This window comes from Oncorhynchus kisutch, linkage group LG12 (assembly GCF_002021735.2).
Source record: "Oncorhynchus kisutch isolate 150728-3 linkage group LG12, Okis_V2, whole genome shotgun sequence".
NCBI lineage: Eukaryota > Metazoa > Chordata > Actinopteri > Salmoniformes > Salmonidae > Oncorhynchus > Oncorhynchus kisutch.
Window position 1 is genome coordinate 31,179,213 of NC_034185.2, and position 15,296 is coordinate 31,194,508.

Below are 15,296 nucleotides of genomic sequence, written 5' to 3' on the forward strand. Positions count from 1 at the left end.
TCTCCCTCCCTCCCCCGCTCCATCCTCTTGGCTTTAGGCCTGTCATTCATATAAACCTCCTTAATCTATTTAAAGACAGATCACTCAGGATGAGTCAACATCAGGGCTATAGTCCTCATCTGCATCCCAAATGGCACCCTATTCCTTACATACACTCTGAGAAAAAAAAGGTGCTATCTAGAACCTTAAAGGGTTCTTTAGCTGTCCCAATAGGAAATCCTTTTTAGTTCCAGGTAGAACCAATTTGGTTCCGGGCTCTACATGGAACCTAAAAGAGTTCTACCTGGAACCAAAAAGGGTTCTACGTGAAACCAAAAATGGTTCTCCTATTGTCGTGGAAATTTCCTCTATTTACCAAATCATGAGAGCAAACCACACACAAGTCAGAGTTAGTTATCAAAGTCCATCTTTAATTATATGAGCTCTATCACAACCCTGTGACTCTCAGATCAATTCAGTGTCTATCAATGAATTCTCTGAGAGTCCCTCACACATTTCAACTGAGATCCTTTATAGCAAAGACACACACAGGATAAGACAGCATCGGCATAATTCATCGTTCAGCTTTGTCTCCTTTCTCAAACTCAGAACCATAAACCAATCCTCCATATCAACAGGCATATATCAAATCCATCCTATCTTGACAAGATCACAGAGACACTGACTGGCACACAGACATTGTGGAGCCAAGAGATACACGCTTGACCTCTCCCCTCACTCCGGCCTAAACAACTTAGTCTTGACATAGAACAGATACTGCAACCCCGCCACAGTATTATACAAAAATAACATTCTGATGAGAAGTAACTTACAAACATATGATGAACACTAAAACATCTTACCTATGTTACCAACCAATTCTGATTATTCCCCAACACTATACAGACAGCCAAAGAACCCTTTTGGATCCTTTTTTCCCTAACAGTGCAGTACACTACTTTTGGCCAGGACCTATGTAGGAAATAGGCTGCCATTTGGGATGTAGCCCTCTCTCCCCTGTGCCTCTCTCTCACCCCCGTTACTTCAACTGTCTGTCTGGTTATTACCTTTACTTATGGAGCCATTATGAAGACTATAATGATGATGTTAGTAACACAGCTGTCGCCGGGCTGAGGAGAGGGAAGAGATTAGTTGGAATGCCGCCCATTGCCGTTGCTGTAACAAAGCAATGGTTTCCATTCCTAGACCTCTTATTAGTTCAATTGTATTGTATGGCGGTTGTATTGTTCTTCACTTCAGTCACCAAGCTGCAGTGGTGGGAAAAGTACTCAAATGTCATTCTTGAGTAAAATTAAAGATACCTTCACAGAAAATGACTCAAGTAAAAGGGAAAGTCATGCTCTGCGATAATACTTGAGAGAAAGTCTAAAAGTTTCTGGTTTTAAATGTACTTAAGTGGTGAAAAAGGTACTCAATTGTCATAATTGAGTAAAGGTAAAAACAACTAAAAGTAAATGCTCTAAATCAAATTATACGGAACAAAAATTTTAACGCAATATGCAACAACCTCAAAGATTATACTGAATGACCATATAAGGAAATCAGTCAATTGAAATACATTCATTAGGCCCTCATCTATGGATTTCACATGATTTACATCAGTTGGTCACAGATACTTTTTTTTTAAATGTAGGGGCGTGGATCAGAAAACCAGTCAGTGGCCACCCATCTCCATGCAGCACAACACATCTCCTGCACATGTTGATATGGCTTGTGGAATGTTGTCCCACTCCTCTTCAATGGCTGTGCGAAGTTGCTGGCTATTGGTGGGAACTGGAACATGCTGTCATACAGGTTGATCCGTACATCCCAAACACGCTCAATGGGTGACATGTCTGGTGAGTATGCAGGCCAAGGAAGAACTGGGACATTTTCATCTTCCAGGAATTGTGTACAGATCCTTACGACATGGAGCTGTGCATTATCATGCTGAAACATGAGGTGATGGTGGCGGATGAATAGCACGACAATGGCCCTCAGGATCGTACCAAGGTTTATCTGTGCATTCAAATTGCCATTAATAAAATGCCATTGTGTTCGTTGTCCGTAGCTTATGCTTGCCCATACCCTAACCCCACCACGGGGCACCATTTATCCTACTGTTTTTACCCGACAAATGTCAATTATACGTTGACATCAGCAAACCGCTCGCCCACATGACGCCATACACATGGTCTGCGGTTGTGAGGCCGGTTGGACTTACTGTTAAATTCTCTAAAATGATGTTGGAAGCAGCTTATGGTAGAAATAAAAATGAACATTAAATTCTCTGGCAACAGCTCTGTTGGACATTCTTGCAGTCAGCATGCCAACTGCACGCTCCCTCAAAACTAGAGAAATCTGTGCCATTGTGTTGTGACAAAACTGCACATTTTAGAGTGGCCTTTTATTACCCCCAGCACAAGGTCCAACTGTGTAATGATCATGCTGTTTAATCAGCTTCTTGATTTTCCACACCTGTCAGGTGGATGGATTATCTTAGCAAAGGATATATGCTCACTAAGAGGGATGTACATTTTGGAGGGATAAAAAAATTAAGCTTTTTGTGCGTATATGGGACATTTCTGGGATCTTTAATTTCAGCTCATGAAACATGGGACCAACACTTTACATGCTGCATTCATGAATTTGTTCAGTGTACTTATATTTAGCAAACCAGATGACACAATTTTATGGACAGCCAGGGGCACACTCCAACACAGACATAATTTATAAATGCAGAAATTGTGTTTAATAAGTCCGCCAGATCAGAGGCAGTAGGGATACTTTGCATTATATTGATAGGTGCGTGTATTGGACAATATTGCTGTCCTGCATGAGCGTTCAAAATGTATTAAGTACTTTTGAGTGTCAGGGTAAACTTACAGGAGTAAAATGTGTATATTTTATTTCGTAACGTAGTGGAGTAAAAGTTGAAATTGTAAAAATGTATGAATACTAAGTAAAGTAAATACCCAATAAACCACTTAAGTAGTATTTCAAAGTATTTTTTACTTTACACCACTGCCAAGCTGTAATTATGAGGGTGTTGTGTTGTCTTTGTTATCATGATCATCTCTGTTTTTAATAATATGAGAACCAAACACCTGTTCGTGCGGTTTATTCATGGTTAAAAAGCTCAGAGGCGGTATAATAGAATTTGCCAATTCTTCCCTCTTTCCCTTTTTTTATTTTGATGAACCTTTATTTAACCAGGGAAATGGTGCCTTGAGAATGACACTTAAAGCAATAATTCAAGCATGATCACTACAAAATTAGTTACAACATTTCAAATAAATTACATTACATTCAAAAGGGCAACTATATTCAATCATTCAAAACAAGTGTAGTTTTCATTGGTCACATTTTTTATCAGAGGCCTAAATTCACCTTTTGGGACCAAATACTCAAGTTATAGAGTGACCTGTAGGTCATTCCAGCACCTACAGGTCACTCTACAGTTCACAGGTCAGTTGACAACTGCACATTGTGACCAATCAATGGAATTAAATAAAGAACAAGAGGCCCCCTTTGGAGAGGAGGGCACAGTAACTGAAAACAGTCTTCCCTAACTCAGAGGAGACCTGCAGAACCTCTAGAACCAACCAGTCTTAAGAGGAATTCTTATAATTAGACACATTTTCAATTTAGAAGTCAGGTGATGCAGTTTGTGAGTTTCTGGAGAAGTGCCTAATATACAAATAATAGCCAATGTTGGGCCCTTCTGGTCATTAGAGACGCCCAGCCAACAGAACTACATAAGAGACAACGATGTGTATGTAAATGATCACCAGTGATACAACGCAAGGCTGAGTGGTAGACTGAATCCAGAGGTTTTAACACAGGCTCCCTTCTCTCTCTTTCTCTCTGATCTTTCCTCATTTTCAGGGACATCTGTGCCTTCTTGTTTGCATTCTAAAATCCCCGTCGATGCTTTACACGAAAGCAAAAGGAAAAGTGAGTGAGAGAGAGTAGAAAAAAGAGAGAAAGTCACTATATAGAAAGAATGAGAGAGAATAGCAGAGTAACAGACCATGTGAGAGAAAGAGAGAGACCGAGAGAGAACTAAAGGAGCGTAAAGTCTCACAATGAGAGAGGGCTGCAGCGCAGGGATATGTAAGCAGTCAGCCTCCCTTCAGTAGCTCAGCTCCTACAGTAACAGCAGGATCCACCACAGTCAGAGACCAGGTCAGCAGCTACATCAAATGGGCTTTACAGAACGCTCCAATCAAACATTACCCTCCACAAATTAGTTCCCAATACAGGATAAAAGAAAATCAGCCTGAATTTTTGATGAGATACGTTATGTTTGTGAGTAGTTAAAAGGGAGCCCGCAGACTGAGCTGCTTTGTAGGCTACAATAAGATGAGACCTAATTAACAGTGAATGTATTTGTAATTACAAAGTCACGGTGGAGTGAAACTAGTACTTTTAACAGGGTCAAATAGCGGCCATGTTATATTTTATATGGGAAGAACTAGCACTAAACCATATTCAGATACATATGAAGTACAGACTCACATAATCAATGGGCTTTATCTAGTGTGTCTGATCAATCCCAAGTCCATTGTAAGTACTGGTATTTGACCTATTATGTACCCAAGTCTGGTGTCCAGAACAGAGCTTTTCCTTGAATTGGAAAATCCGTGTTACTACTTCTAATTCTATGGTTGTCTGACACGGGCTGAGGAGGATGGAGGAAGAAGGATTCATGTTATCTGGGTGGAAGTTGTCCTTAGGCACAGATATACTGTGCTTTTGACACAAAACTGACCTTAGATTAGTGTCCGTGTCATCCTACTCCGTCATACATTCACCAGTCAGACTGTTATTGAAGTGATTTGAGAAGATTGGCTAAAACCACATGCTGTACTCTGCCCAGCAGCATCTTGATCCCCTGCAGTTTGACTATATACGAATGGAAGTTGGGTTGATGATACCAGTGGTGTAAAGTACTTGAGTAAAAATACTTGAAAGTCCTACTTAAGTAATTTTTGGGGGTTATCTGTACTTTACTTTACTATTTCTATTTTTGACAAATTTAACTTTTACTTCACTGCATTCCTAAAGAAGATGAATGTACTTTTTTACTGCACACATTTCCCTGACATAACATTTGGAATGCTTAGCAGGACAGGAAAATAGTCAAATTCACACACTTACTGTATCAACAGAACATCCCTGGTCATCCCTACTGCCTCTGATCTGGCGGACTCACTAAATAGATGCTGCATTTGGAAATGATGTCTGAGTGTTGGAGCGTACCCCAGGCTAGACCTTGCGCCGCGAAACTGCGGTATGCTACTCCATCCTACTGCATGCTATTGGACCTTTTGTACAAACACAGTGACTGCTCTTAATGGGATGCAGGGAAATGTCTACCTCTACATCTTGTCCCTTAAAGGGAAACGTCACAATCTTTCAACTTCATATTCTTCATCTCCAGCACCATCCCAACATCAACATACTGTATGTGACAATGGCTCGTTTCTATGTTTCGTTGTAGAGGAAGATAGAGAATGATAAGTGCTTCCAATGACATCATCAACCAATTAGTATGCAAATAGAAGGCACTTAACACTTATCTTTCTCTACCTTTTTTACTCCGAAACATAAAAACACACCATTTTCATGTTGATGTCGGGGTGGTGCTGGAGATGATGAATATGAAGTTGAAAGATTGTGACATTTCCCTTTAAGGGACAAGATGTAGAGGTAGTGTAAGAGTAAATACTTGGGTGTTGTACTTTGATGAGCAGATTGAAGAGGAAGGGCAGCAAAAGCTATACTTTTAGGAAGCTATTTTAATGTTGATCATGTTTTACTGCCACCGTTCTGCAAGTCATTCATCGAAAGTGTCTTAACATGACACATCATCTCCTGGTACGGAGATGCTAACGTCTCTCAGAAAAATACAGTGCCTTCGGAAAGTATTCAGACCCCTATACTTTTCCACATTTTGTTACGTTATAGCCTTACTCACAAATGTATTAAATTGCTTTTGTCCCTCACCAATCTACACACACAACACCCCATATCGACAAAGTCAAAAGAGGTTTTTAGAAATGTTTGCAAATGTATAAAAAAATATATATACAGTGCCCTGCGAAAGTATTCGGCCCCCTTGAACTTTGCGACCTTTTGCCACATTTCAGGCTTCAAACATAAAGATATAAAACTGTATTTTTTTGTGAAGAATCAAGAACAAGTGGGACACAATCATGAAGTGGAATGACATTTATTGGATATTTCAAACTTTTTTAACAAATCAAAAACTGAAAAATTGGGCGTGCAAAATTATTCAGCCCCCTTAAGTTAATACTTTGTAGCGCCACCTTTTGCTGCGATTACAGCTGTAAGTCGCTTGGGGTATGTCTCTATCAGTTTTGCACATTGAGAGACTGACATTTTTTCCCATTCCTCCTTGCAAAACAGCTCGAGCTCAGTGAGGTTGGATGGAGAGCATTTGTGAACAGCAGTTTTCAGTTCTTTCCACAGATTCTCGATTGGATTCAGTGTAGGTGGGTGGGGCAAGTGTATCACTCTAACTTCTCTGCCAAAACGAGAGGCACAGCGATTCTGGTACGGAAAGGAATTCCCTTTCTACATAAAACCACTATTGCGGATAAAGAGGGTCGGTATGTGATCGCAGTAGGAGAAATCCACTCTACCTCAGTAACTCTACTAAATATCTATGGGCCTAACATTGACAACCCCTCTTTTTTCAAAAGAGTCCTTGCCCTGATTCCAGATATCTCCCATACTAACCTGGTCATTGGAGGGGACCTTAACTGTGTGCTAGACCAATATTAGATCCTCTACCCGGCGAACCCCTACCTCCTATTCAAGCGAATTCTTGAATACCTACATAAAAAATTCGAACTTATTTGATATATGGAGGATCGCTAACCCTACGGGTAGGGATAACTCCTTTTACTCTCATGTTCACAAGGTTTACACTCGAATTGACTACTTTTTGTTGGATGCTAGACTACTCCCCTATACCTGTAATGTGAGGTATCATGATATTATAATCTCGGTCCACAGTCCACTCACCTTCTCCCTGAGATTGGGTGACATTGTACCAAACGAGAGGGTCTGGAGGTTGAATCCTCAGCTCCTCACAGAACCAACATTCTGTGAATATCTTAAAGACCAAATTACATTTTTCTTTGATACCAACGACAACACAGAGACCTCCCCAGCATTATTGTGGGAAACTCTGAAGGCTTATCTGAGAGGCTGTATCATCTCCTTTCAGGCTGCCAGGAGTAGGCAAAACAGAGGAAAACTGGAAGAACTGGAGGGACAAATTCACTTACTGGATAGGGAGAATGCTAGCCACCCATCTATGGAGAAACATAAAAAAATTACCTCTTTAAAATTGGAATATAATCAGATTCTCTCAGCTAAAATTGCTAAATCTTTTCTCTATGCCAAGCAAAAATATTTTGAGTTTGGTGACAAACCACACAAATTACTCGCCAGACAACTTCGAAAAAATGTGAGTGACCGAATGATTCACAGGGTTAAATACTCTCTTCCCCCAAAGACATCAATGACAGATTCCGGCAGTTTTATGAGACTCTATATACATCTAAAGCGGATCCTAACCCCTTAATTATGCAAACATTTTTGGAGGACTGTAATCTTCCTGCCCTGAACCAGGAAGATTCTAACTTCCTGAATAAGGAAATATCTCTTGATGAAATTCGAGAAACAATTATATCTCTAAAGAGTGGCAAGACCCCTGGCCCAGATGGATACCCTGGTGAATTCTATAAAACATTCAGCAACATGCTCTCTCCCTACCTGCACAAAATGTTGGTTCAGGCCAATGAGGATGGAGCTCTCCCTTCTACTTTGGATGAAGCGTTCATTACAGTTATACATAAGAAGGGTAAAGATCCAGAAGAGGTAGGGTCATACAGACCAATATCTCTCCTTAATACAGACCAAAGGATTTTAGCAAAAACTCTGGCTAACAGGCTTAGCACTTTAATTGGCAAATTTGTCCATTCGGATCAGACCGGCTTTATCCCTAACAGAAACTCATTCTTCAATCTCAGGCGCCTCTTCAATATTATGTATTCTCAGAGGTTACCCAACGTGGACCTTGCCGTCATATCTCTTGACGCCGAAAAGGCCTTTGACCAAGTTGAGTGGCCCTATCTATTCAAGGTCCTACAGAAATGTAATATTGGAGATAGGTTCATAAATTGGATCCAGCTTTTATATAGGAACCCCTGTGCCAGAATACTCACTAACCAATCATTGTCGCCCCGATTTAACCTCAACAGGGGGACAAGGCAGGGTTGTGCGCTGTCGCCTATGCTCTTCGCCCTAATTATCGAACCGCTCGCTCAGACGACTAGATCTCATGCAGCAATACACGGCTATAATACTAAAGATACTCTAAATAAGATCTCCCTATACGCAGATGACATCCTCCTCTATGTAACAGAACCCCAGGCTAGTATCCCAGCTATTCTTGATGTGATCAATTTGTTTGGTACCTTCTCGGGATACAGAATAAATTGGAACAAGAGTGAATTAATGCCCATACGGTTGCAAAATACCTCCTGGCTAGAACATCTCCCATTTAAGTTATCTTCAGAAAAATTTACCTACCTAGGAATTGTAGTTACCAAACAATACTCCTTACTATTTAAAGAGAATTTCCCCTCTCTGATACAAAAACTCAAAGCAAACATACTATTTTGGAGAACTCTCCCAAATTCTCTGCTCGGAAGAATTAATGCCATTAAATTGGTCTTCCTCCCACAACTGCTCTACCTATATCAGAACATCCCAGTATTCATACCTAAATCCTTTCATAAACAACTGGACTCAATTATCAATCCTTTCATCTGGGATTATAAAACACACAGGATAGGTAAAAAACAACTCTGTAAATCCAAGATGGAAGGAGGATTGTCTCTCCCAAATGTTATATTTTATTACTGGGCCGCTAACCTCCGTGTTGTTACGTTTCTGTTGGATGACGCACTTCCTGCATCCAGCTGGCTCAGTATGGAGCGTGAGGAGTGTCACCCCTTCTCTATTGGCGCTGTGATTTTGTCGCCTGTCAATCTGGAGATGTCACTTTATTGTAACAATCCTATTATACATAGCACAGTCCGAATCTGGAAGCAAATTAAAGTCCACTTTGAGCTTAGACCAATGTCATTCATGCTCCCTGTCGCCAGGAATCCCTCCTTTGTCCCTTCTATCCTTGATAACACCTTTGAGCGATGGGGAGAGTTGGGGATAAGTACCATAGCGGATTTATACATAGAAGGGACCTTTGCTTCCTTTGAGTTGCTGAGGGAAACTTATAATCTTCCCAGAAGTCATTTTTTCAGATACCTACAAATTAGAGACTACGTTAGAAAACACCTCCCAACATTTGGGAATGCTAAACCTTCCATGTTTGACGGATGCATAAAAATATGCCCCACCTCAGATAAACTGATATCGCGTCTATATGATGCTTTTCAATCTGTTAGCAAACCTTCTACAGATGCCATCAAGGCAAAATGGGAGGAAGAACTAGGGACTGACATCTCGGTGGCAGACTGGGAAGAGAGCTTGGAGTATATCCACACATGCTCCATTAATTCCAGACATCGTCTCATACAATTCAAGGTATTACACAGATTACACTATTCCAAAACTAAACTGCATAGGATATTTCCTGATACATCCCCTACATGTGATAAATGTCAGGCTACGCAGGGTACACTACTCCACTGCTTTGCCCTATGCTCTAGGTTGCATGGTTATTGGTGTGGAATTTTTCGGATCCTCTCTGAAGTTTTGGAGACTTCAATAGATCCAGACCCGCTTCTGATAATCCTGGGAGTATCTGAGTCCCTAAACGGCTTAACCAACCCCCAAAAACAACTAATCTCATACGGTCTCATCTCGGCAAAAAAACTAATCTTGTTGTTTTGGAAAAGGAGGGAAGCGCCCTCTACCAAATTATGGCTCAGTGAATTGGCAAACACTGTACACTTAGGAAGAATTAGATATATTCTGAACAATAAATTATCAACATTTGATCAAATCTGGCAGCCTTTCCTCTCCTACTTGGACGAGTCGGCGCTGTGAATTTGTACTTATTAACATACTCTCAATTGTAATATTTTAATCTACCTTTGGGCAGCATGTGCTGGCCCTGCCACCCGAGCAGTTGGGAGGGGAGGGGGGGGGGGGGAATAAAGGGGGGGGGGGGGGTAGGGGGGACATCTTCCCTCTTTCTTTCTACGTGTCCTTGTTTTGTATGTCGTGTTTTGTATTATTTGTTCTGCACCCAGAACTCTGGGTCTTGTTGTTCCTGTATGCTCTTTTATGTTTAGATAAGAATTGTATACCTGTCTTGTATACCTATACACCATTCTTGTGTGTGTTTAATAAAAATATTTGAAACAAAATAAGTGTCTACTGTATACCCAACCCCTATTCACCAGTCAGACTCATGTAGCTGTTTGACCTCCCTGTGACCTCACAGTACGCTATAGACTCTCCTTCAGTTGCCTAGATACAGTAAAATATGACAGACCTAGGATCACCTTGTCATCCCAAAATCCATAAACATTAGGCGAGAAAACACAAATCTGACCTTAGATCAGTGTCCAGCACCCTTATTCACCAGTAAGACTCCTGTGGTTGTTTGACCTCCTCACTCTCCTCACCCTCATACAACTAGATACGACCTTACACTAAAGACACATTAATAATCAATATAGATTATTTGTAAAACCACAGATAAAGTGAGAATATTTAACCTGGCAAAACAAAACAGATGGCTACAGCAGCGACATTAGCATATGTGAACAGCTGGCCATCACATACCATTAGCTTTAAGATGCCCCATCCCGCCACACGACACGACGCAAACAGCACCACCTTCAAAGGACAACAAGATAGCAGCAGCACAATCTGTAGCTCAGATGTAATATGTTTAATAATAACCAAAGTATTGACAGTAAAAAACCCTGCCACTCGCCCAACTCAGGGATGTGTTTTCCTGTCTCTAGACTAGCAATTACAACTGCACCTTCCTTCCGTATTACAAATGCAGATGACTCAGGGCCATACCATATAATACATTACAATTTCCTTCTGTTTCTTCAAAGACAAAAAAGGGAACGCAGTTAGTCACAATTAGTGAGTGGAGCTATGTGTGTGCGTATGTGTGTCAGTGTGTGTGTGTTTGTGTGTGTGTGTGTGTCTGTGTGCATGTGTGTGTGTCTGTCTGTGTTTGTGTGTGTGCATGTGTGTGTGTCTGTGTGTGTGAGTGTATGTGTGTGTCTGCGTGTGTGTGTGTGTGTGTGTGTCTGTGTGTGTGAGTGTCTGTGTGTGTGTCTGTGTGTGTGCATGTGTGTGTGTGTATGTGTGTCTTTGTGTGTCTGCGTTTGTCAGTGGGTGTGTGTGTCTGTGTGTGTGTTACACTACCTGTCTTTTGAAGGTTGTGTGTGTGCACAGTATGTGTGTGTGCGTGTGCGTGAGAGAGAAAGAGAGAGTGTGTGTGTGTGTGTGTGTGCATGTATGTGTGTATGTGTGTGTGTATGTGTCTGCGTGTCTGTGTGTGTCAGTGGGTGTGTGTGTCTGTGCGTGTGCATGCTTATATGCATTTGCAAGAATGTGTGTTACACTGCCTGTCTTTTGGAGGTTGTGTGCATGTGCACAGTGTGTGTGTGTGTGTGTGTGTGTGTGTGTGTGTGTGTGTGTGTGTGTGTGTGTGTGTGTGTGTGTGTGTGTGTGTGTGTGTGTGTGTGTGTGTGTGTGTGTGAGAGAGAGAGAGAGAGAGAGAGAGAGTGTGTGTAGTGTTGCTTGGGCTGACTGTTGTATTGTGTAGAGTAGTGATTAATGTGCAGAGGTTCTGGTGGAGGCTCCGTGAGCATGCCTTACATACACAGTGCTTTGTCTTCACGGACTCTCCTGTCCTGACACCAGCCATCTTGAGGAGGCAAAACTCCAGACTGAGGCTGTCCTCTAGCTGCCCCAGAGATGAAACAAACTCACGGCTGGGTGGTGAAATGGAGGGCACTGGGAGACTGGGGTTGGTGTCTGGGTATTGGGCTGTGGATAGGACTGGAGCTGGAGCTGGTGTAAAGCTTGAAACAGGGTTAGGAATAGGGCTAGGGAAGGGGATGGCGCTAGTTCTAGGAATGGAGCTAGCATTAGGGATGGGGATGGAGCTATCATTAGAGATGGGGATGGAGCTAGTACTAGGGATGGAGCTAGCATTAGGGATGGGGATGGAGCTAGCACTAGGGATGGGGATGGAGCTAGTACTAGGGATGGAGCTAGCACTAGGGATGGGGATGGAGCTAGTCCCAGGGATGGGGATGGAGCTAGCATTAGGGATAGGGATGGAGCTAGTACTAGGGATGGAGCTAGCATTAGGGATGGGGATGGAGCTAGTACTAGGGATGGGGATGGAGCTAGCATTAGGGATGGGGATGGAGCTAGGATTAGGGATGGAGCTAGCACTAGGGATGGGGATGGAGCTAGTAGTAGGGATGGAGCTAGCACTAGGGATGGGGATGGAGCTAGCACTAGGGATGGGGATGGAGCTAGCACTAGGGATGGAGCTAGCACTAGGGATGGAGCTAGTACAAGGGATGGGGATGGAGCTAGCACTAGGGATGGGGATGGAGCCAGTACTAGGGATGGAGCTAGCACTAGGGATGGGGATGGAGCTAGCACTAGGGATGGGGATGGAGCTAGCACTAGGGATGGAGCTAGCACTAGGGATGGAGCTAGTACAATGGATGGGGATGGAGCTAGCACTAGGGATGGGGATGGAGCTAGTACTAGGGATGGGGATGGAGCTAGTACCAGGGATGGAGTTAGCACTAGGGATGGGGATGGAGCTAGCACTAGGGATGGGGATGGAGCCAGTACTAGGGATGGAGCTAGCACTAGGGATGGGGATGGAGCTAGCACTAGGGATGGGGATGGAGCTAGCACTAGGGATGGAGCTAGCACTAGGGATGGAGCTAGTACAATGGATGGGGATGGAGCTAGCACTAGGGATGGGGATGGAGCTAGTACTAGGGATGGGGATGGAGCTAGTACCAGGGATGGAGTTAGCACTAGGGATGGGGATGGAGCTAGCACTAGGGATGGGGATGGAGCTAGCACTAGGGATGGGGATGGAGCTAGTACTAGGGATGGGGATGGAGCCAGTACTAGGGATGGAGCTAGCATTAGGGATGGGGATGGAGCTAGTAATAGGGATAGGGATGGAGCTAGTACTAGGGATGGAGCTAGCATTAGGGATGGGGTTGTAGCTAGTACTAGGGATGGGGATGGAGCTAGCATTAGGGATGGGGATGGAGCTAGCATTAGGGATGGGGATGGAGCTAGGACTAGGGATGGAGCTAGTAATAGGGATGGGGATGGAGCTAGTAGTAGGGATGGGGATGGAGCTAGCATTAGGGATGGAGATGGCGCTATTACTAGGGATGGAGCTAGCATTAGGGATGAGGATGGAGCTAGCACTAGGGATGGGGATGGAGCTAGCATTAGGGATGGGGATGGAGCTAGTAATAGGGATGGGGATGGAGCAGGCATTAGGGATGGAGATGGAGCTAGCATTAAGGATGGGGATGGAGCTAGCACTAGGGATGGGGATGGAGCTATCATTAGAGATGGGGATGGAGCTAGTAATAATGATGGGAATGGAGCTAGCACTAGGGATGGGGATGGAGCCAGTACTAGGGATGGAGCTAGTACTAGGGATGGAGCTAGCAGTAGGGATGGGGATGGATCTAGCACTAGGGATGGGGATGGAGCTAGCACTAGGGATGGGGATGGAGCTAGCACTAGGGACGGAGCTAGTACTAGGGGTGGGGATGGAGCTAGTACTAGGGATGGAGCTAGCATTAGGGATGGGGATGGAGCTAGTACTAGGGATGGGGATGGAGCTAACATTAGGGATGGGGATGGAACTAGGATTAGGGATGGAGCTAGCAATAGGGATGGGGATGGAGCTAGTAGTAGGGATGGGGATGGAGCTAGCATTAGGGATGGAGATGGCGCTATTACTAGGGATGGAGCTAGCATTAGGGATGGGGATGGAGCTAGCACTAGGGATGGAGCTAGCATTAGGGATGGGGATGGAGCTAGTACTAGGGATGGGTATGGAGCTAGCATTAGGGATAGGGATGGAGCTAGTACTAGGGATGGAGCTAGCATTAGGGATGGGGATGGAGCTAGTACTAGGGATGGGGATGGAGCTAGCATTAGGGATGGGGATGGAGCTAGGATTAGGGATGGAGCTAGCACTAGGGATGGGGATGGAGCTAGTAGTAGGGATGGGGATGGAGCTAGCATTAGGGATGGGGATGGAGCTAGGATTAGGGATGGAGCTAGCACTAGGGATTGGGCTGGAGCTAGTAGTAGGGATGGGGATGGAGCTAGCATTAAGGATGGGGATGGAGCTAGCACTAGGGATGGGGATGGAGCTAGCATTAGGGATGGGGATGGAGCTAGGACTAGGGATGGGGATGGAGCTAGCACTAGGGATGGGGATGGAGCTAGTACTAGGGATGGAGCTAGCACTAGGGATGGTGCTAGTACTAGGGATGGAGCTTGTACTAGGGATGGAGCTAGTAATTGTGATGGGGATGGAGCTAGCACTAGGGATGGTGATGGAGCTAGTACTAGGGTTGAAGCACGAGCTAGTACTAGGGATGGAGCTAGCACTAGGGATGGGGATGGAGCTAGCACTAGGGATGGGGATGGTGCTAGCGTTAGGGATGGGGATGGAGCTAGCAATAGGGATGGGATGGAGATGGAGCTAGCATTAGGGATGGAGATGGAGCTAGCATTAGGGATGGAGATGGAGCTAGCACTGGGGATGGGGATGGAGCTAGCATTAGGGATTGGGATGGAGCTGCATTAGGGATGGGGATGGAGCTAGTAATAGGGATGGGGATGGGGATGGAGCTAGTAATAGGGATGGGGATGGAGCTAGCATTAGGGATGGGGATGGAGCTAGCATTAGGGATGTAGATGGAGCTAGCATTAGGGATGGGGATGGAGCTAGCATTAGGGATGGGGATGGAGCTAGCATTAGGGATGTGGATGGAGCTAGCATTAGGGATGGGGATGGAGCTAGTAATAGGGATGGGGATGGAGCTAGCATTAGGGATGGGGATGGAGCCAGTACTAGGGATGGGGATGGGGATGGAGCTAGTAATAGGGATGGGGATGGAGCTAGCATTAGGTTTGGGGATGGAGCTAGCAATAGGGATGGATATGGAGCTAGCATTAGGGATGGAGATGGAGCTAGCATTAGG